This window comes from Prionailurus bengalensis, chromosome B1 (genome assembly GCF_016509475.1).
Source record: "Prionailurus bengalensis isolate Pbe53 chromosome B1, Fcat_Pben_1.1_paternal_pri, whole genome shotgun sequence".
Taxonomy (NCBI): Eukaryota; Metazoa; Chordata; class Mammalia; order Carnivora; family Felidae; genus Prionailurus; species Prionailurus bengalensis.
The window spans coordinates 171,904,782-171,927,800 of record NC_057344.1 but is presented as its reverse complement, the minus strand read 5'-3'; the positions used below and the strand labels follow the sequence as shown (position 1 = coordinate 171,927,800).

General features: G+C 39.3%; 1 protein-coding gene across 16 annotated transcripts in view; it reads right to left on the bottom strand.

Moving 5' to 3' along the window:
- The window catches only part of APBB2 (amyloid beta precursor protein binding family B member 2), a 381,239-nt gene that overhangs the window by 285,981 nt on the left and 72,239 nt on the right, over window positions 1-23,019 (bottom strand). For all 16 annotated transcript variants that reach the window (XM_043572792.1, XM_043572780.1, XM_043572783.1 and 13 more), the window contains exon 2: window positions 17,655-17,810. The gene's annotated coding sequence lies outside the window, so the exon portion shown is untranslated. The remainder of the gene's footprint in view (window positions 1-17,654; window positions 17,811-23,019) is intronic.

Here is a 23,019-nt window from a genome sequence, read left to right as displayed (position 1 = left end):
GGCATCTCACGTACGTGGTCCAATTCGCACCAAAGACAGCCGTCCGCAGAGCCGCCCCGTCTCCGTGGGAGTTGCCTCCATTCCGCTGAGCTGGGGACTCTCCACATAAATGAAAGCTGATACATCGAACCACAGAAAGTTGTAAGAGCAGCGCCTCCGCTTCATCTCACACTCTTAATTCTGTTTCGGAGGGAAATGAGAATGCTGACAGGGCAGGCAGCTCCAAACAAAAATGGGCAGAAGTGAATGGATACGCCAAGGAATCGCCACTGTCCTTGCCCGGCAACCCGGCGGGCGTTCAGATAGACATTCTTTTGGGAATACCCAGGGCACCGCCAAATCGCCCTCTTCCACACACCCGGGGAGCCGGGGATGCTGACGCCAGGTGATAGGAGAAGTCGCCTGGAACAGCCTTGGCGTCGCTCATGCTGCTTTGCTAGCGCTGCCCTAACGAACTACCACACACCGTGTGGCTTAAAGGTGGAGATTTCGAAGTCTGAGACAGTGTCAATATCAAGGTTTGGCAGAGTTGGTTTCTTTTTCTGAGGCCGCTCTCCTTGGCTTACGGATGGTGCCTTCTTGCTGTGTCTTCACCTGGTCTTCCCACTGTATATATGAATCCAAATTTCCTCATCTTATAAGGACAGTCATAGGGGTTAAGGTCCACCTAAATGACCTCATCTGAACTTGACTGCATCTTTAAAGGTCCTATCGCCAAAACACAGTCACATTCTAAGGCACTGAGGGTTAGGACTCCCACATAAGAATTTTCAGGGGACACAATTCAGCCCTTTACCCTGCCAGAACCACTGCCATGGCCAAGTTCCATGTCCATTTATTCTTACCAGTGCCAGAGGCTAGACTTAATAAACAGGTAATTCTCACTTCTTTTGAAAATTAACTACCTTGCGGGCACCTGGGTGGCTCAGTTGGTTAAGCATCTGACTTCAGCTCAGGTTGTGATCTCAGAGCTTGTGGGTTCAAGCCCCGCATCAGGCTCTGTGCTGGCAGCGTGGAGCCTGCTTGGGATTCTCTCTGTCTCCCTCTCTCTCTGCCCCTCCCCTGATCGATCTCTCTCTCTCTCTCTCTCTCTCTCTCTCTCTCTCTCTCTCTCTCAAAATAAATAAACTTAAAAAAAAAAAAAAAGGAAAATTACCTTCCTTTTTTAATGAAGGACTATTACATTCAACAATGTCCCAACACCATTCTGATCTTGATTATCAAAAAAAAAGCAACCTATCACTTTTAATGCCTTTATGAAAACTTCATTACATACCATATCCAACAGTCAAGTCTTTGGGGGCAGGGGGATATATACAAAAGATTTCTAAGCACCAGCTGCTAGTCCACATTTTCTAAGCAATTTGCACTGCAACAAAGATCCAAACGTGGAAAAATCAGGACTTTCACTTGACATTCGTCATAAAGGCAAGTGTAAAAAAATACATTTTCACTCATTTCATGTGTGCCTTTTCACGTAGGCATTCATGTCTTTGCACGAAGGATTACCTATTGCTGTGTTAATCTGTACTGCCTGCTACTGATATCAAAATGGGTTTAAAGAAATAACTCTGACATCAAGACTTCTATTCAAACCAGGTGCATGGCCAAGAATATCATCAGCAACGTGTAATAAAGTCCTGTATCTAAATGATCACCAAAGCCTTTTTAAAAAGAAATACCAAAAACAGTATCATTTATATGATTTCAATCTCAATTTAAGTGTTCTAACAATTTATGACCTCAGACCCACCTTGGTCCTTCATGTTTGACTACGTTACTCATTAATTCCATAAACATTACCGAGATTGTCATGCCATAGCAGGCAGCATGCTGGAGGTGGAGGCAGATGTTAAATAAAATCCCTGCCCTCGTGGTACTGACATTCTGATAAGATACATACATCACTTCCTCTACTGTCCTACAAACACATTTTCCCTCCCAACTTTCCAAACTGGGGTACTAGTATCTCCAGCACCCCCTGCTTACCAAAGACAAAACTTATGAGCTATTTTATATCTTCCATTCTCCTTCACATCCCTCCTGGGGTCTCTGATGGCTATTTCTAACCCTGTCTCCTCCACCTGCCTCTCCACCATTATCACCATGTACTCACAAGCCCCAGCTCCCTTTATCAAGCACCCACTCCCCACGTGGCACTACTCTAGATGATGGCAATGGATCAGTGACCACAAATTTAAAAAAAAATCCCTGCTGGGGTGCGTGGGTTAAGCGTTCAACTTCAGCTCAGTTAAGCGTCCAACTTCAGCTCAGGTCACGGTTCATGAGTTTGAGCCCTGCATCCGGCTCTGTGCTGACAGCTCAGAGCCTGGAGCCTGCTTCAGATTCTGTCTCTCTCTCTCTCTCTCTCTCTTTCTCTCGCTCTCTCTGCCCCTCCCTCACTTGTACTCTGTCTCTCTCAAAAATAAACAAACGTTAAAAAAAATTAAAAATAAAAAAATTTAATAAAACCCTGCCTTTTGGAATTTATATTTATGAATTTATATTTGCATAAATTCCTCTTGAAATTTACATTATAGAAAGGAGAGGGAGATAATTACTTAAAACATAAGTAAAGTCTTCAGTGTGTCAAAAAGGGGTAAGTTCTATAGGATAAAAATAAAGAAGGATAAGAGGGATTTGTGAAGATGGCAGGAGAGTTTGTAATTGTCAATGCATCAATCAGAGTGGTAGAATAGGTTTCACTGATACAGTAACATTTGAGCAAAGATCTAAACCAGAGAGGAAGTTAGCCATGCGAATATCTGGGGAAGAGCACAAGGGAAGAAGACACAGCAGGTGTAAAGGCCCTGAGGCAGAAATATGCCCAGTCCGTTCAAAGGCTAGAATGGCTGGAGTAGAGTTAGCTGGGGGAGGATATGAGCAGATGAGGTCAGAGAGGAAAGGAAGGGGTATCATATGGACCCTTCCAAGTAATTAGAAGGACTTCATTTTTTTACTGTGAAGACAGAAATATAGCAAGTTTTGAGCAGAAGAGTACCACGGTGTGACATGAGGGTTAACAGGATCACTCTATTAAGAACACAGCACAGCGAAGCAAGGACAGAATGAAGGAAAGCAGCTGGGAGGTCCGTGGAATAATCCAGACAAGACAGAATGGTGGCTTGGGTCAAGGTGGCAACAATGGGTATGTTCTGAAGGCCAAGTCAATAAGGTTTTCTGATGGATTGGACCTGGACACAGGTCTACATTTCTTCCTTTTCATTGATAATAACTAAGCCCCAGCCCAGACCCTTCTCCTCATTCCTAGATGGCTGGGAAACTGGAAGTTGCTCCTCCCGTCCTCAGTGCTCGCATCTCTCTTCATTCTACAAACCGCAGCAGGACTCCTGTTCAGAACACTCTCCCATCATAGCATCACTTGCTCCCCGTGAGTCTCTTTCCAGAGCACAGACCTGCTCCAAATCCCTCCACCAAGCCCATCTCCTTGCCTGCCTACACCTGCTCCGAGACCTCATACACCCTCCATCACTCCTTCTGGGGTCTCCATCCACCCTTCCTTCCCCTCTCCAACTGCCCTAAATCTTATGACCCGGGCCCTTGAAGGTTCACTGGAGATGCCACCTCCTTTAAGAAGTCTTCCCAAGATGGTCCAGCTCATACTGATTCCTACTCCCTCAGGGTTCCTGTGGCCTTTACCACCTGTACCAACTGTTCCACATCAAACTGGTCCAGCTGGACTAGAAAGCAAGAGCCCTAAAAAGCAAGAGCCATGCCATCCACTTCTCAGCCCCATGCCAACTAATGTATAGAAAGCAATTATAATAGGGGCTGAAAAGAAGGTCATAGCAAAGAATGAAAGAATATGTTTTAATTACTATAAATGCAATTTCAACACTGAAAAACTGGGAGCAGTCACATTAAAACTCAAATCTCTGCTTTCTCTTGAAATACTGGAAGGTCAGGCAACACTGGACTCTCATTCTTGAACAGCTAAGTAGCAACTGTCCCCCTTTTTCCCCCCGCTTTATACCCCAGTTCACTTGCTTACTCTTCTCTCAAGTCCTGGTAGGTATTTGAGTTTGTAATCCCTATATTTAGGCACTGGTTACCTTGAGTTTTAAAATTATCAGGTTCTTATGGGAACTAAGTATTTATTGAAGGTAATATTGGGTTTTCTCTTTCATGATATCCAGTGTCAATGGTATTGATTCAGACTTCTCTAATTTGTAAACATAATCAATTACACACATACATAAACAAATATACACATATATATGTATTTCGGAAATGGTCCCTTGAATCTCCCTAATAGATTATAACTCTTACGCTATGGGTGAAGTACCTTGAAACATGGGGATTATATTTCTTGACATGACTCAGCTCAAGAAGGTCAGATATCAGTACATAAACTATACAGAAAGAAAGGAAGACAAGATAAAAATAAATATTATTGATTTTGATGAGCTATTCATCAAACCATTTTAGGAAAAAAGCAGTTGCTAAAATTCTTTTGAACCTAGAAAAAAATATATGGCTTTGTTTATTTTCTAAAATAAAACATCAGGTGGTAGAGATTGAAATATGTATAGATAAGGGGTAATACATGGGCTTATTCTCCAGACCACCAGTGCCTACATTCTAAAAAGAAAAAAAGAAAATTGTCATTTCCTAATTATTATTAAATTTCAACAAACTGAGATCACAGGAGGTAAAGTTTTCAGACAAGCCTATCAAGAGTTGAAGACTTAAGCAGTAATTGTTATTGGAAGAGTTTAGGGGAGTCGTCTCCTTTGACCTATCACCCATGTCTAGGGCTTTTAATTAAGAGAAAAGCAAATCTGGAAACAGAAATCCAAAGATATTTAAAAGGCACACTGGCTTTATCTCTGCATCAGTCATTACTGCTAGTCTAAGCAAGCAGGCCTTTCTTAGCAAACAGCTTTCCTGATTAGCAATCAGATTTTGGAGACTTTCATGACCACCTCCAGCCTTGTGGTCTGAAAAGCAAATACAGTTCAGTCCAAAGCCCATATTTAAAGCAAACAAACTGAGCATAAAGGTACACTTTCAGACACACTCCAGCAAGATGGGATTCTTTGTCCTTCAAATCACATTTGGTAAATATCTTTTTCCTTCCTCTTGCTCAACCCAGTGTTTTAACTAATAAGCTTTCAAGGGAATGTTTGCTGGCTTAGCACATACTTTACCACCCTTCCCACAAAGACCACCCCCTTCCTCTGCATGCAAAGAGGACAAGAAAGTCTGGCAAATGAATATTAGAGAAAAATTTAATGTTTTTAAAAACATTTAGTAGGGTTTTATAAACCGCATTAAAACACAATGTCGAAAAATGGTCCATGATCATACTGCCCAGTTAGCTCCCGATTCTTTTTTAAAAGGAAAGAAAATGAATAAATGAGCATGGTTTGAAACTCAAATACAGAAAAGAAAAAGAAAATTTTTCCAGTGTATTAACTTTCACATCTTTTTAGAGAATAAGTATGCATACCAGCATATATATCTTTTTAAGAAGATTTATACAAAAGACAATGGTATTTATATGATTCTACAAAACATTTTTTCATTTTCTATAGATACATGAACATACGTGTGTATGTATTATATATTACATTACATATATAATTTCAAATCAGCACACACACACACAGAGCTAATTCACTCTTTACAAACATTCTGTAATGCAACTTGTACAAATATCCTGGCACGGTTTTAAGTGAGCCTATTTATGAAACTGCTGGTGGTTTTACATTTTGAAATATATTGCCAAATTGCTCTTCACTGGTGTCTATTTTAGAGGATAATTTAATCTCAAGCAGTAGTCCCTTTTCTGTATGTGTTATGGACATCGAAACTAACCTGCTTTGTCTCCAGCTGTATCACAGATCAGACAGACACCCCATTGCAGACCTAGCCAAGCTCTCCCAGATGACTCAAACTACGTGAACCAAACCAGAAACATCTTACAGCAAAGGCGGAGGTTGGCAATCACAGCTTTGTAATGGGTTCTGTGTGGCTGACTGTTTACTTCTTTCTACATTCTTTGTCTAAGACACAACCTCAGGAAAAGAAAGGGGATTAACATCTCATAAGTACTTGTCTTAGTCCTTTTGGGCTTCTATAACAAAATATGACAGACCGATGGCTTGCAAATAATAGAAATTTATTTCCCACAGTTCTGGAGGCTGGGAAGTCCCAGAACAAAGTGTCAGCATCGTCACCTTCTAGTGAGAGCCTTCTTCCTGCTTCATAGCTGGCCTTCTCACTGTGTCTTCACATGATCAAAAGAGCTAGGCATCCCTCGGGAATCTCTTCTGTTAAACACTTAATGACTTAAGTACCTCCCAATCTCTCCATCTGTTCATACCATCATCTTTGGGAGTTAGGATTGCGACATGTGCATTTTGGAGGGACACATTTCATTTAGACCATAGCAGTACTTAACCATGAATACTAGCAGTTGAAAATACTAAGAAAGCAGTAGATAGACCAGAGCCTCAAACCATCTAGAGTTGAACAACTTGGTCCCTCATCATGGTCAAATTCTAGGGAGCTCCCATGATAGCACAAAGAAGCTGGAAGTCCTCAAACAATGAGTGCAGAATGGGGATGCAGGATAGTTAGGAATGTCCAAGGCTTACCTTATTTCTTCCTTTTCTAAGTAGCTGCCTGGGAGTATCTGATTCTCCTCACAATCAGATACCTCTGGGTAATTCACAAAGAGTTGACAAAGTGTGTGGGTGGGCCACACCCCTTGGCTATAAAACCTAGGACTTCCCAAACATGCCCTGCATTTTTATTTCTGCCTCCAAGAGTCTGATTAAATATTTTCCTCAGATAAAAAGGCTTGCAAACGCCTATCTACTGACAACTTCCTACCGCCTCATTCATCAAAAACAACAAAATGCTACTTTTCCAAATTCATCTACATCTATGTTAGCCACTCTCTCCTTGGAAATTCTAAAGCATTCTATTCATCTAGTTCATCTTTTATTATCTCACCAATTATAAAAATTATGAAAGATGCATAAAGAAAGAGACATAATAAAGAAAGTTTTCCATAGGTCAATCACTTTCTAGGCAGTGCTTTCATTTATACACGTAGACAATGGAGTTTGAGAAAAAAATTCATATTCAAATTTAAATTAGAACATGTGAGACTTGGATAAAATCATTTGATCTTGTGGACTGTAAGCTTCTTTATCTATAAAATAGAGTAATACTGCATCTCTCTCATAGGAATGTTGTGAGGATCAAATGAAATCTCCCACCCCACCCAACAAAAGCTGAGAAAGTGCTTAAGTACTTAGCATACTGGACACGCTCCATAAAATGTTAGCTCTCTCAGAAGGGCTTCTATTCTGGCTGTCTTTCCCCCAGGATATTTCATTTTATTCCCTCCAGCAACTGCCAAAGTAACCTTCCATACAGGATACTTCTAACAAGTTTACTTGGAATTTAACTGAATTGCTCTGAACTAAGTAAAATTAATTCAGCATCTCTCATTACTCATAGATTAATGCTCAAGAGCAGCAGTCATTTTTAACCCAATTTTAGAGCCACTGAGGACCCAATGTCATGGTTGGAACTCTTGACTTTTTATTTCTGAGAGGAGTCTGTGGTAAAAATCACTAGTTAGCCTCTTACTTTCCTAGGCACTCTTATACTTTAACCAGACGCCAGAAATGAACCACAGCATTAACAAACTATCTGCAAACTTAAGTCTTCAAAAGAACCACCCTTATGAAACCAAGCACAGAATAGTTACCAAGATTCTAAAATTTGTCCTCAAAGGGCCTCAGCTGCATGATGATTGCAGGAAAAATCATTTTCTTTAATTCGTAAAAAGGGTACACTAGCAAATTACACAGAACAATTTCCTAATGAAAGCTAGACTGATGTTGATATTCATTTTTTAAATAAATTACTGGCTTGGATACTGTCTATGTGAGAACATCCAGTAGACTATTTTTGTTTATGAATGAAGTGGCAAATCAATTCTTATTTGAGCAGCTAATAATCAATTTGGAAATTTCAGAAGTTATGAACAGAATTATCATGTCATGAATACAGATCTTATTCGGACAGTATAATCAAATTAAATGTTTTATTCGTTACAGGTCAATAGAGGACTGAGAAACTACTGTTTGTTCTTATAGTAGTAATTACATTAAAATAAATAACAATTGACTACATGTCATTCAAATATGGTATCTCTGAAGGCTTTCAAAGGAAGCCTAATAATTCACAGATTATTTAACATAAAAACTATAAAGAAAAAAATAAAAAGATGTAATATGTCAAACTCTATTAACATATTTATCATAAACATCCCCATTACAGATTTACACAAAAACATGGTTTCTCCTAATGAAAGCAAGTTCTGTTCATTCTTGTACTGGTTCACTGAGTAGGACTAGTGTTGGTTCACTGAACGTGACAAAATTGATCTGATTTTGCTTCATCTGCAACCAAATGATTATAAATAGGCTGGAGCCTTCACAGATGTAATTATACCACAACTCAAACTTTGGTGTATCAATCATTCTGAACCCCAAACATCAGTCAGCACAAGGCTCTCTATAAAAGAAAGGGCAGTTAAGAAGTTACTATCACCCAGCCACATTTTGCTTCAGCTCCCTAAGAAAAACAAGACCTAAACCGTATTTCCCTAGAACATCTTACATACTACAATCCTCACAGGGTCAATTCATCATTCTGCAAATAGGTCGTAAAGATTTTTTAAAGGCACCAAAGAGAAAGAAAAGATTTAAAGGAATAGCAAGCAGGACAAAAAGAACCAGGATGCCCACTTCCCAGGCCCTGCAGTTATAAGCAAAGGTTACCTGTGGTTTTTTTCTTTTAAATGAATAACAGAAAGAATAATTCCACACTGCTCTACGGATGCACTTTTACGCAGTGACATTCTCGGCCAAAGGACTGCCATGGAAAGCACAGGGGGAGGTAGGAAACATGTCAATTACCATCAACTTGGTCTACCCAGGTTGAAATAAGAAGATTGCAAAGAAAGAGCAGGAAGCAGAGAAGCCATCCTGAACTGAGCCTTCCATAAACCGGGAAGCATGGCTTGACTTACTAATGGAACTGGAAAAAACTTACTCTAAATCTAATTTTGATTTTGATACCCGATTAACGTGGCAGAAGTCAGCTTTTAGCTTTATGTCAGAAAAAGGAAATGTCTCTGAATTTCGCCAACACCAAAATCTTATATTTTTTCACATTACAAGTAAGTCATTCCCCAAACAAAATTGTAACTTTATGAGAAAACAAAGTAAAAGAAAATGATCCACTAGAATCCAAATACCATAAAAAAACCCCTTTTTTTTTCCCTTCTCAATCATACGCATTCACAATTTTTATAGAGTTGTAATTAAGGAAGAGACATAAATTTTCAGTCTTCATATTTCCAATACAATTATTTTAATGTCTTGCATGCTTGTTTTTTGAGAACTATACTAACACAAAGATAGAAATAGCACAGGTAAATATTAAAATACAGATGGCATTTTAATTATACTATGAAAAAGGTCCAATTTTTATGAAACATATAAAATCATACTATATTCCCAAAACTCAAAACATTTTTTTTTAATGTTTGTTTACTTTTGAGAAAGAGACAGAGAGACAGAGTACAATCGGGGAGGGGCAGAAAGAGAGAGAGGGAGGGAGACGCAGAATTCAAAGCAGACTCTAGGCTCTGAGCTGTCAGCGCAGAGCCTGATGCGGGGCTCAAACTCAGGAACCATGAGATCACGACCTGGACTGAAGTCAGATGCTTAACCAACTAAGCCACCCAGGCTCCCCTCAAAACCCAAAACACTGTAATTCATAGATTTTCTTTTAGTAAAATAGTTTTGCGAATTTTATCATTGTATGTAAAAAAGACCCAATTCATAGAATCATTAATGGAAATTCTTGAAATTCTTGAGATAATATACCAAACTTGTAAATACTTCAGTCAATAGTTATTGGAAGTAATGGAAAATTTTAATCTGTTTTATTCTAATGGATAAGGAGCATTAGAATGCTTACCATCTTTATGAAAAACAAAGCATTTTTTTTATTTAAAGTAATGCATATCATATAGTTATCTAGAAAATCCATCTAAGTTGGTTTGCATTCTCTTCTACTATTTCAGATCTCCACATTTATCCCAAAGAGAAATAACCAGAGACTAGTACTTTTAACAGAGTAACTTAAACAGGAATAGAGAGGAAAAGTAGCAAAGATACAACAGCAAAAATAAATAGAGATACATTGAGACTTAACCCTACTTCTTGACCAAATGTTTTTCACAGAAAAACTGCATTGCAAAAACCCAAGTATTATATGGTACTAGCATAAAGACAGGCATAAATAATCAAAGAAACAGAATTAAGAGCTCTGAGATAAACTCTTACATTTATGGTCAACTGATTTTCTACAAAGATTCTAAGGTAAATCAACAGGGAAAGGATAGTCTTTTCAGCAAATAGTGTTGGAAAAATTGGACATCCATGGGGGGAAGTGGAGGGAGAATTAACATATACCTGAACGTCAGACCACACACAAAACTTAACCCCAAAGGGACCAAAAACCTAAGTGTAAGGACTAAAATAACAAAAGTTCTAGAGAAAAACATAGGAAAAAAATCTTAATGACCTTTAGTTATTCAGGGAATATTCAGGAACATCAAAATCATGAGCTTTAGAAGAAAAAACTGATAGACTGAACTTCCTTACAACTAAAAACTTTTTTTTTTTTTAACGTTTATTTATTTTTGAGACAGAGAGAGACAGAGCATGAGAATGGGGAGGGTCAGAGAGAGGGAGACACAGAATCCGAAACAGGCTCCAGGCTCTGTGCTGACAGCCCAGAGCCTGGAGCCTGTTTCGGATTCTGTGTCTCCCTCTCTCTGACCCTCCCCATTCTCATGCTCTGTCTCTCTCTGTCTCAAAAATAAATAAACGTTAAAAAAAAAATTTTTTTGAAAAAAAAAAAAAAAAAAGACTGAGCAAAAGACACAGACATTTTTCCAAAGAAGACAAACAGGGGGCCAACAGACACATGAAAAGATGCTCAACATCACTGATCATCAGGGCAATACAAATCAAAACTACAATGAGATATCACCTCACATCAGTCAGAATAGCTAAAATCAACAACACAAGAAACAACAGGTGCTGGTGAGGATGTGGAGAAAGGGGAACCTTCTTGCACCTGGTAGGAATGCAAACTGGCACAGCCACTCTGGGAAATAGTATGGAGGTTCCTCAAAAAGTTAAAAACAGAACCACCCTATGATGCAGCAATTGCACTGCTAGGTATTCACCCAAAGAATACAAAAATATGAATTCAAAGGAATACATGCACCCCAATTTTATAGTAACATGATCTACAATAGTCAAATTATGGAAACAGCCCCAGTGTCCATCAACTGATGAATGAATAAGGAAGATGTGATATATATATATGTGTGTGTGTATATGTGTGTATATATATATATATATATATATATATATAGAGAGAGAGAGAGAGAGAGAGAGAGAGAGAGAGAGAGACAACAGAATATTCCTCAGCCATGAAAAGGAACGAAATCTTGCCATTTGCAATGACATGGATGGAGCTAGAGAGTATTATGCTAAGTGAAATAAGTCAGAGAAAGACAAATACCATATGAGCTCACTCATATGGGAATTTAAGAAACAAAATAAATGAGCAAAGGGGAAAAAAGGAAAAAGAGGCAGACCAGGAAATAGACTCTTAACAGTAAAGAACAAAAATTGATGGTTACTAGAGGGGAGGTGGGTGGAGGAATGGGTTAAACAGGTGATAGGGATTAAGGAGGGCACTTGTGATGAGCACCAGGTGTTGTATGGACGTGCTGAATTACTATATTGTACACCTGAAACTAATATCACACTGTATGTTAACAGGAATTTGAATAAAAACTTAAGGGGCACCTGGGTGGCGTAGTCTGTTGGGCGTCCGACTTCAGCCAGGTCACGATCTCGCGGTCCGTGAGTTCGAGCCCCGCGTCAGGCTCTGGGCTGATGGCTCAGAGCCTGGAGCCTGTTTCCGATTCTGTGTCTCCCTCTCTCTCTGCCCCTCCCCCGTTCATGCTCTGTCTCTCTCTGTCCCAAAAATAGATAAACGTTGAAAAAAAAAAAATTAAAAAAATAAAAAAACTTAAAAAAAAAAAAAGAAACTTAAAAAAAACAGGGAAAAAAAAACTTGGGCTTCAAAGACAGCATTAAGAAAATGAAAAGACAAGCCAGAGACTGGGAGAAAATATGTGCAAGTTATATATCCGATAACGGACTTACAGACAAATAATTCAATATGAAAATATGCAAAGAATCTGAAGAGGCATTTCCCTAAAGAAGATACAGGAGTGGCTAAGAAGCTCACTGATTGCATAACTAGCTCAATAATAAGGAGATAAATTTCATAATTATCATCTTTTGTTCTTTTCAAAAGCTACATAATAGGATGATTTCATTAGAAACTCCAAAGCATGTTTTTTTTTTTTTTTTCTCATATCACAGTCGTTTTCAAGTCACTGTAGAAAATAATGGTAATAACATCCAGATTGGACAAGAAATGAAACTACAATAAAACCTTGGATTGTGAGTAACTTGTTCTGCAAGTGTTCCACAAGACAAGCAAACATTTTTAATAAATTTTAACTTGACAAACGAGTGATGTCTTCCAATATAAGTAGTACATGACGCCGAACATCACATGATCACAACTGAGCCAATGGTTTCTCTCTCTCTCTCTCTCTCTCTCTCTCTCTCTCTCTGTGGCATTGTGGATGAGTGTCTCCCATGTTTGGTTGCTCAATCTCAGGCCGTGGTGTTTGGCAGAAATCAGGGACTTTTCAGAACATTGGAAGATGCCCACAACTGGCACTAGTGTATTTTTTGTCACTTCAAAGCACCTAGGGACACTCCTTTGCTTTTCCATACAGAGAGTAAGCTTAGGAATGCTTTGCTTCATTCTGGGTCAGGCTGCCTGCAGATATAGACCCTTTTCTCTGCTGCCTTATTGCTGGTTACATTAAGTACAGTATATGACAAGAGTTTATTAATGCTGTTCTGTAGTCAACATATGTGCGAGCGTATACAATGGCTCCCATTCAGGAAAAGGTTGAAAAGAAAGGCAGTAAGAAGAAGATGACTGCGGCGAAAGCCAAGAAACAAATCATCAAGAAGCACGAATGAGGTATGCAAGTGGCTGAAATTGCAAGATTTTATAAGAAGTCGACGTCTGCATCTCATCTGCAGAGGGGGAGAAAAAGGCAGAGGAATCCCTTACTTACTAATGAGATGAGCGAGATGTGTAACATGTGGGAAACAGTGCAAAATTTTGTAGAAATGCACCGCCTGAATAAGGCTGTAGCAATGCAAGCGATGACAATGCAATGTCACACTGTCCTCAAAAGAAGCAAAAGCGTCATTGGATAGGTTCCTTGTTAAAGTTGCACAAAAAGAAAAGATTCCATTGAGCCAATAAATAGCAGTGATTCCATTAGTTCCATTAGTGATAGTAAAAGTTGTCTTACATAATAACCCTCCTCTCTCGTCTCCCTCACACCAGCCACAGAGGTTTTCAAAAGTAAGTGCAGGTCAATTTGTTTATTTTTCTTTATATATTGTATTTTATTTATTATTTTGTATGATATTACAGTATTGTGATCATTTTTATATGAATATTTTTGGATTGTGGAACGAATCATCTGAGTTTCTATTATTTCTTATGGGGAAATTCACTTTGACATGTAAGTGCTTTGGATTACAAGCATGTTTCCGGAACGAATTATGCTTCCAAACCAAGGTTTTACTGTACTTAGATATAAACTTAATAAAATATGTACAAGATCCATATAAGGAAAACTACAAAACTAATGAAAGAAATCAAAGAACTTCTAAATAAATGGAGTTATTCCACATACATGGAAAGAAAGACTCAATCTTGTCAAGACATCTGTTCTTCTCAACTTGACCTACAGATTCAACACAATCTCAGTCAAAATCCTGGCAAGTTATTTAGTGGATACTGATAAAGTGATTCTAAAATTTACAAGGAAAGGCAAAAAGCCCAGAATAGCCAATACAATATTGAGGGAGAATAAAGTCAGAGGACTAACACCACCCAAGTTGAAGATTTACTAAAAGCTACAGTAATCAAGACAGTGTGATACTGGTGAAGGCACAGGTGAATAGATCAATGGAACAGAAGAGCAAGCCCAGATACAGACCCATACAAGTACAGTTAACTGATCTTTGACAAAGGAACCAATGCCATTCAATGAAGAAAGGATAGTTTTTCAACAAATGGTGCTGGGATAACTGTAATTTCACATACAAAATATGAATCCAGACAAAGACCTTGACAGCTTTCATAAAAATTAACTCAAAATATCTGTTGATCATTTACCTAAATGTAAAACATAAAATTATAAAACTCTAGAAGACATAATAGAAATATAAAACTCTAGGAAATCTGGATGACCTTGGTTGGGCAGTGACTTTATTTTTTTTTTAATTTCTTAACATTTATTCATTTCTGAGAGACAGAGTGCGAGTGGGGGAGGCAGAGAGAGAGAGAGAGAGAGGGAGACACAGAATATGGAGCAGCCTCCAGGCTGCTGTCAACACAGAGCCCAACATGGGGCTTTAACCCAAGGATTGCAAGATCATGACCTGAGCTGAAGTCAGACGCTTAACCAACTGAGCCACCCAGGCACCCTGGCAGTGACTTTTAGATACAACAGCAACAATCCATGAAAGAATTAATAACTGATATTCTGGGCTTCATTAAAATTAAAAACTTCTGCTATGAGAGAGACACTATTAAGAGAATGAAAAAAACAAGCCACAGAACTGGAAGAAAATATCCACAAAAGACTTACCTGATAAAGGACTGGTATCCAAAACATACAAAGAACTCTTAGAACTCAACAGTAAGAAAATCCTAACAGGCACCTCACCAAAGAAGATATACAGATGGCAAACAAAGATATGTAAAGAGGCTCAAAATCATGTGTTATTAGGAAACTGCAAATAAAAATAATAATGAAATGCCACAGAGGCACCTGGGTAGCTCAGTTGGTTAAGCGTCCTACTCTTGATTTCAGCTCAGGTCATGAGCTCACAGTTCATGAGTTCAAGCCCCACATAAGGCTCTGTGCTGACAGTGTGGAGCCTGCTTGGGATTCTGTCTCCCTCTCTCTCTGCCCCTCTCCCGCTTGTTCTTGTTCTCTCTCTCTCTCTCTCTCTCTCTCAAAATAAAGAAATAAACATTATTTTAAAAAATAAGGCTTGATGGACATAAGTATATAAAAATGGTCTTTATAAGAACCCAGAATTCAGGGGTGCCTGGGTGGCTCAGTCAGTTAAGCATCCAACTTCGGTTCAGGTCATGATCTCACAGTTCTTGGGTTCAAGCCCCATGTCGGGCTCTGTGCTGACAGCTCAGAGCCTGGAGCCTGTTTCAGATTCTGTGTCTCCCCTCTCTTTCTGCCCCTCCCCTGCTCACACTCTGTGTTTCTCTCTCTCTCAAAAATAAATAAATGTAAAAAAAAAAAAAATTTTTTTTTAAATAAAGTCTGTTAATTTAAAAAAGCAATGTCTGTCACAAAAAATAAAATAATAATAAAGTCTAGCATGAAGAAGAAGAAATAATCTTTAAAATTCATGACATGCTTAGAGAATTCTGCTTAAACCGAAAGCCAACTGAGGTTTAGGTGAGAAGAGCAGCTGTTACCCTGTGGTGTTAAAATAAACTCTGGACAACTTTCTGGGAACCTCTCATTTGGCTGCTCCCAAAACAATTGTGTTTACTGTAAACACCAGGATTCTACTACTAGGGAAGCTCCGAAATTATCTTCCTTATCTGCTATTCATTTTAACTGTAGGCTCTGAAAAGCCTCCCTTTCTTTGAGACTCAAAAAGCAAGTAATTGAATTAAAAGTATTTTTTCCTAATGTTCCTGAAGACTAAATTCTACTTCTCCTTTGTTAAATAACAGCTCTCTGCCAGTCTCTCCAACACCCAGCAGAATTCATAATTGCATCTCTACTCCCACAGAACTTCGTTTTGTGTGTGTGTGTGGTTTTTTTTGTTTTTGTTTTGTTTTGTTTTTTGTTTTACCTCTAGTGATACATTTTTCACATCGTGTGTCAGCTAACTGAATACCAATCTGGCCCATCCCCTACACTGTGAGCCCCTAAAGACAGGGAGTGCCAATCATTTCACGCTAACACCTCACACCTAGAAGGCATTCCCAATCAGGACCTTTTTGATCTAAGTGATGGACATCTAATTCAAACTATCTAACTTGCCAGGAAAGTGAAACCAGAGTTACTGCCTTTAGATGGTGCTGTATCTGGGTTTTGTATACGGTGTGGGTGTGTGTGTGTGTGTGTGTGTGTGTGTGTGTGTGTGTGTGTGTGTGTATGTGTGTGTGAGTGATCTCTTGTATCTCCCTGCTCTGATCTCTGTGTTAACTTTATTCTCCGAAAGGCTTTCCCTAAGTGGTGGCAAAGAGGGAAACTAACAGCTCCAGCTTAAAAAAAAACACACAAAAAGGAAAAAGCTCTTTGCAACAGGGTCAGTGAAAACAGTGGTGTCCTCCATAAACCGATCCTTGTGACCCTGACTAGCCAAGCTTATGTCACAAACCCATAACGGAGGCAGCGAGGTCACCTCCTTTGACGATGATACAGGCTGAAAACAAAGCAAGGGTGACTGACTGCCCAGGGAAAATCTAGGCGATTTATTGAAAGAAAGAAAGAGAAAAGGGATGCTGAGTGGGTGAAGTCAACAGACTCTCACTACTTTGCAGGGTCTCAAGACTGCTGACTCACTCCTGCCTGGTGAGTATTTATTCACTGTTTATTATGTATAATGCTGAGTTACTGCCCGAACACCCAATAGAAATGCTTGTTTGTAGTGCCTCTCCTTGTACAGGACACGTACTCAAAATGAACTGTCCCCACCTACTGCTCCACATGAGGTGGTTTTGTTTCATTCTCCTGGTCCACGGTGAGGCTATTTTGCATTTGTCTACATTCCTATTATTTTCAGGACGTTTCTTTTCTTCTGTCCTATGTGAGTGTCTTCATGCCAAATGTACACCCTGCCAAAAATGAACATGTTGCTAGCTTCTGTCCAGGGGGAGATAAAAGTAAAATCTTGCCAAGCAAACCAGGGCCAGCAGCACCCCAACAGGAACGGCAGGTTTCCATGATGCCCGCTTCCCAGTGTGAGAACACAAATGAGGGCAAGTCTGAAAACACCAGTGCAAGCCCATGCTTTCTCGGGACACGGTTTCTCTCCAAAATAAAACCAAGATCGCTGTGGTTGTTCTGCGCGGCCTCTGGCTGTGGCTTCTTACATGTGTGCGCTGAGGATGTTCCCTGAGAGAGGAGAGGACGACCAGCAAGACGATAGGACAGAGGAGGCGGGGAGGAAGACAATGATACACTGTACATGTAAATACGTCAGGATCAGATCTATCTTCCATTTGTACAATGCTAGGAGTCTCTCGAATAACTGGGAATGACTATTTGAGGCAGTTTCAGAAACACTTTATGGCATAAACAAAATGGCTTTTCCCTAGCTGACCCGATCCATTTCATCCAGGCTCTCTTATCTTATACTAACCTGATTTTGCTTAAGTTACTGTCTGTCTCCGGCTTTCACAGGAGCTTTCTTTTATGGATTTTCCATCCAGCAAATGTTTCTGTTCCACGGCTGGGCAGATCCGACCACAGCATGCTTGGCTACAGACCACAGCAGCTCACCCACAGCAGCTCCGACCTGGAGGGGGAAAGCCAGAAGCCATTGGAGGGATTCATATTCACGAACACACACACACACTCTCTCTCTCTCTCAAGAGTTTATGTTTGGCAGGATAACCCCAAATGTTTTCCAATTGTTTAAAATCATTAAGGAACAGAGACAACAGCTTATGAGGTGTCCTAAAGACAAGTGTGGGCTATCCTAAAGGAGGACTAAGGTATTTAACCATTATTGAGAAGGTTCGGCCAAACGATTATACTCTGTTTGTGGAAAATTCAAAAGCCAGATGTTTTAATTAACCACAGAAAACACAAGCTACAACTAAAATTTCATGAACACAGTGATCTGCCCTGTGGAAAACCACAGGAATGTTCTGGCAAGGCTCAGTCTGAATTCTTGGGACACAGAGGGCTAGAATCATTCCCCTTAGGAACTCGAACAGAAAATTAACTTGCTCAATATGTTTTAAAAAGTAAAATGAAACCCAGATTTAATCTCAATCAAATAGAAAAACATTTCGGGACTTCAAAGGGCACCACACCAAAAGACACATTAGAGGAAGGTCATAAAGAATCCCAGTGTGGTTCAGGATTTAAAATGCATTTTCAATGCAAAGTGAATGCTGTAACAGAAAATTTTATAGGCTAAATAATCCAAAGGGGAAACTAATCACCTTTCATTTCCTAATAGAGAAAAATGATATATGAAACCAATATTCAACAAGTGAGTTATAAATATTATCAAATGTATAATATATTCGGGCAAAAGGAATCTCTTAACTCTCCTCCTTCATGCCAAACCTGTGGCCTGGCCCACGCTAGCTACCATGCTTCAGCTTGAGGAATCAAGGCATCCAGAAACACAGTGCTAAAATAACTTCTGCTCACTGGTATTGCAAGTTAACAATTCTGGCACGGAAAACTAAAATGAGGGAAACTTACAAAAGCAATTAGTGAACTAAGAACTAATAAATTAAGAAGTCCTCATTTGTTAATTATAGTATTAGCTATGACAACATCTATAAATGCTAAACATTGAAAGCCTGTTCGAGAGGGAACAGGACAAGTGTTATTTTCAGATACTAGGTCTACAATTCTATTTCTGTAAGTCAAAACAGACCCTGTCACAAGTGTGCCACGCATAATATTACATTAATCTGTACCTTCATTTGAAAACTCAGTCCCAAAAATCATCTCAAAAGGAATACAGGAAAGTTATATATATATATGTATGGTATGATCCCAATTTTATTCTACAAACTGAGTATGTATATTTTAAAGACACCAAAGTATGAAAAAAGAGCTATTTCTGGGTCATGGAATTAGAAGCCATTTGTCTTTCCTTGGTGTTTTCCAAATTTTCTACAACTTATATGGATTACTTGTAGAATTAGAATACTTTTAAAGAAGATTTTTATTAAACAGTATGAGAATACAAATCAGGAATTGGATGTCTATCCTACATCAGCCCGATCTGTGGGTTTCCTCTTATCTCATCAATAAGAGCTAATAAATTAAGAAGTCTTCATTTATCTCAACTCAACAATTCTTAATTTAGAAGTTCCAAACCCAAATGTCCAATAACACTGTCAGAACTGATTAACACTACTTTTCTAGAAATAAAAAGTTTGTGTTTGTTTTCTGCAAACTTACCACAAGGAGACAAGAAGACCATAGTTATTTCCCTCCTTTAGTTAATTCATCCAATCATCTCTGTCACTGTCATGTCATCTAATTTTTGCTTAATTAAAAAGAGTGCCTCCGGGTGTTACATACAGTCTCACAGGAGCCCGGCCCTAGTGAGCACTTGACACCCTCCATTTTTGACACTCTTAGCATCCCAGAACACACAAAACACAGTGGTGGAATCTTAACACTGGAGGAGTTGGTAATCCATCATTCCAAGAACCCCCAAACTCCCTGAGGTTACAAATGAAGACAGTGAGATGCCCAGAGAGTTCAAATATCTTTACTGAGGCCACACAGCAGGGATGAGAGGATCAGGGATCAAAGTCCAGATCACCTGTCTCCACTCTGACCCAGCACTCTTTCCACCACTACAACGTCTCAGCACACACTCCTCCAAATGCAAGTTTGTATGAAACACACGCACATGTTAAATTCATACCAGCAAAGCCAGGAGAATAAGACAGACATTTGTTCCACCAAAAATGAAATGCATGCAGGAAAAAAAAAAAAAAAAAAAAAAGACTCAACTGCAGGCTAAAAAAGACGTGGTGGCTCTGCCCAGAACACGTTCAAGCAGAGGAACAATGGCTGCAGTGTGCTCGGGCGGCAGGTGTCCAGAACATAAACTGCCTATCACACCGAAAGCTTTCTGGTCCTAGCATTTGCCCTGTTGACAACAGCACATACCCAGCAATCAAAGCAGGACAAAGGGTTTTCAACAAGCTAAAACTACACTTGCAATGAGCCACCTGCAAGAGAGAAGAAAGATGCATGCTCACCCCAGTAGCTGCAAACAAGTGATTTATGGCATCAGGTCCTGGCCTCTTCCTACCAAAATGACCCAACTCTTAGGGGAGAGGCATTAGTGGTTTCAAAAATTAACACAGTCCCCGAGAACTAACGTAAAATAAAATGAAATAATCCTAATACTTCCTATCTTATGTCTGATACAACCTCAGAGAGCAAGCAAGATTTTTCTCTTTGCTTCTAAGTTATTTATTTGAAATACTGCTCACCTCCACTTCTTTCTTAGCATCCACCTACAGTGTCCCCGCCACACCAATCAGAAACCCAAGATTTGCACAAAATGTGAATAGCCTGAAAAGCAAGGGGAGAGAAGAGGACAGATGGCAATGACAAACTCAGAAACGCTCCCTGAAAAGCCTTTATTGAGCTCACTGCTCGTCAGCCTGTCCTACTGTGCAGCAGGACAACAAAGCCATGGGCTGTGAAGCTGCTAAAAAAAAAAAAAAAAAAAAGCCGCATCGAGGGATGATGTGATCTCGCTTTGTAAGAGCCAGCACAAACACAATAGCTTGTCCCGCCTCATTTGAGAAGCCAGGCACCGATTAAAAAAGAAAATGCATTTTTTTCCACCCAAAACTGCTCCTCAAGTCCCTGCCATATATTTTCATGGCTGGATCCTGGAGGAAACACATTGGCAGTTTATTTATTCCCCCTTGATGCCTCTGTTCTAATACTAAAGGTCAATGTCCACAGCGGGCAAAGGGAAATGGATTCTTGTTGCCATTTCACAATGAAATCAAAGCTCTGTGGTATTGTTCAAGTAACTCTTTAAAGTTATTTGTAAGGCGATGATGGTAAGTTCAAATTTATCCGGCTGGGAGAACGAACTCTGACCTACTGATCAAACTGGATGAAATCTTGCTGGAGCCATCAAGTTATCTTTCTTAATAGAGATGAAACAGAAATTAGATCAGACTCACAGATTTTAAAAGGCTTTCTTGGAACCCTGGCTGGGTGTTGCGTGGTCTTTACTTCAGTGATGCCTTTGGCGAAACGTGCACCCAGATGCTTGCCACCATTTGAGAATCTTAGATGTTTGGCCGGCATTTTATTTTTCCTATTCTAATATCACAGGGAAGGGTTCTCCTTCTCGAGCCTGAGTCCAGAAATACCAGCCAAGCCAATTCAACACTTCAGAAAGTTCTATATCAAAATGACCAGGAAGACCAGGCTAAAATACACTGGAGAACATGCCTTTCACCACTTTGGAAATCTGATTTTCAAAAACATATTTACGGTATTGATAAATTTACATCTTAAAATGTTTGGAAGGAAAAAGTATAGTCTTAAAATTGTTTTATTTTTTATTTGTTTCAAAAAGGACGTATCATAGGTACCCATCACAGGCAACTTAAAAGGATCTATTTATGAATCACCCAAACTGGCATCCAACAAAGACTCTAGCTGATGAGGAAGACATGACACAATTTGGAAAAGGTTTCATTTCATATGGTAACTTCCCATCTCTGGCTCTCAAGTAGAGGTTTCAACCGGAGGGGGCAGGGAGGGGGAATTTATGTTCACTAATGTTTTTTGTTTGTTTGCTTTTAAATAATAGACTGATTTATTAAAGCTCATCATTCAGTTTAAATTAAACTGTTCCTGTTCTGGGTGGCAACTTAAAACCAAAAACAAAGTAAAGTTTATCTCACCCATGCTAAACTCATTTTATTCCTAATTTTAGTGCTTTTCTTAAAAAGAAATTAACTATATTTTATTTATTTTAGAATATCAGTTATTTCTTTTTTTATTTTTTAAATATGACTTATTGTCAAGTTAGCTAACATACAGTATATACAATGTGCTCTTGGCTTTGGGAGTAGATTCCCATGATTCATCGCTTACATACAACACCCAGAGCTTACTAATATTTTCAAGGCTGTTCTGGAAAGAACAAGGGATGAAGACACAGGCAGATTTAGAGCTTGCAGTCCTACAATGACCTGAGGCTTTCTGGGATAACTAATGTATGCTCTTTAACTTTGTTACATCATTTGTAAAACTGGTGTGATACCATCAGCCAACTTCATGGGACTGCCAACCGATAAAACCAAATATGAACACATTATGGAAACTTTAGCTCTATATGTTCATTCAACAAATATTTACTAAGAAACGGCAATGCTGCCAGATAAGGCACTGAGGACACAACCATGAACAGACCCAGTCCCTTCCTGCAAAAGGACTTAGGTTGAGGAATGCAGTGTGACTTGCGTGAGGCACAGGGAGCTATGGGAACACGCAGGCAGCCTCCAATCCAGATACCAGACCAATATCAGGTATTGTTACCTTTAAGAGTCCTTGAGGAAGTTTCTCAATGAAAAGTGGTAGACGTGGCTTTTAGTTTGGTTGTCTAATTGTCAGCTCATTCATTTATATATTCTTCTCCAACACTACGTGCCAGGCACTATTCTAAGTGCCGGGGACCATAATTTCCGCCCTGATAAAGCTGACGTTTTAGTCATTTCTCATCCATATGAAATGCACAATATATGAACTAGACAGAGTAAGCAGCAAGGCTGCAATACGGTGATTCTTCTAACCAAACTACCTACACACAAAAGTTAAAAGGAATATTCTAACTGATCCAATTAGAATAAATTTTACTTCTTTTTTAAAAATTTTTTAAGTTTATTTTGAGAGAGAGAGTATGCATACAAGCAGGGGAGGGACAGAGAGGGAGTGGGGGGGGAGAGGGGGGGAGGGAGGGAGGGAGGGAGGGAGGGAGAGAG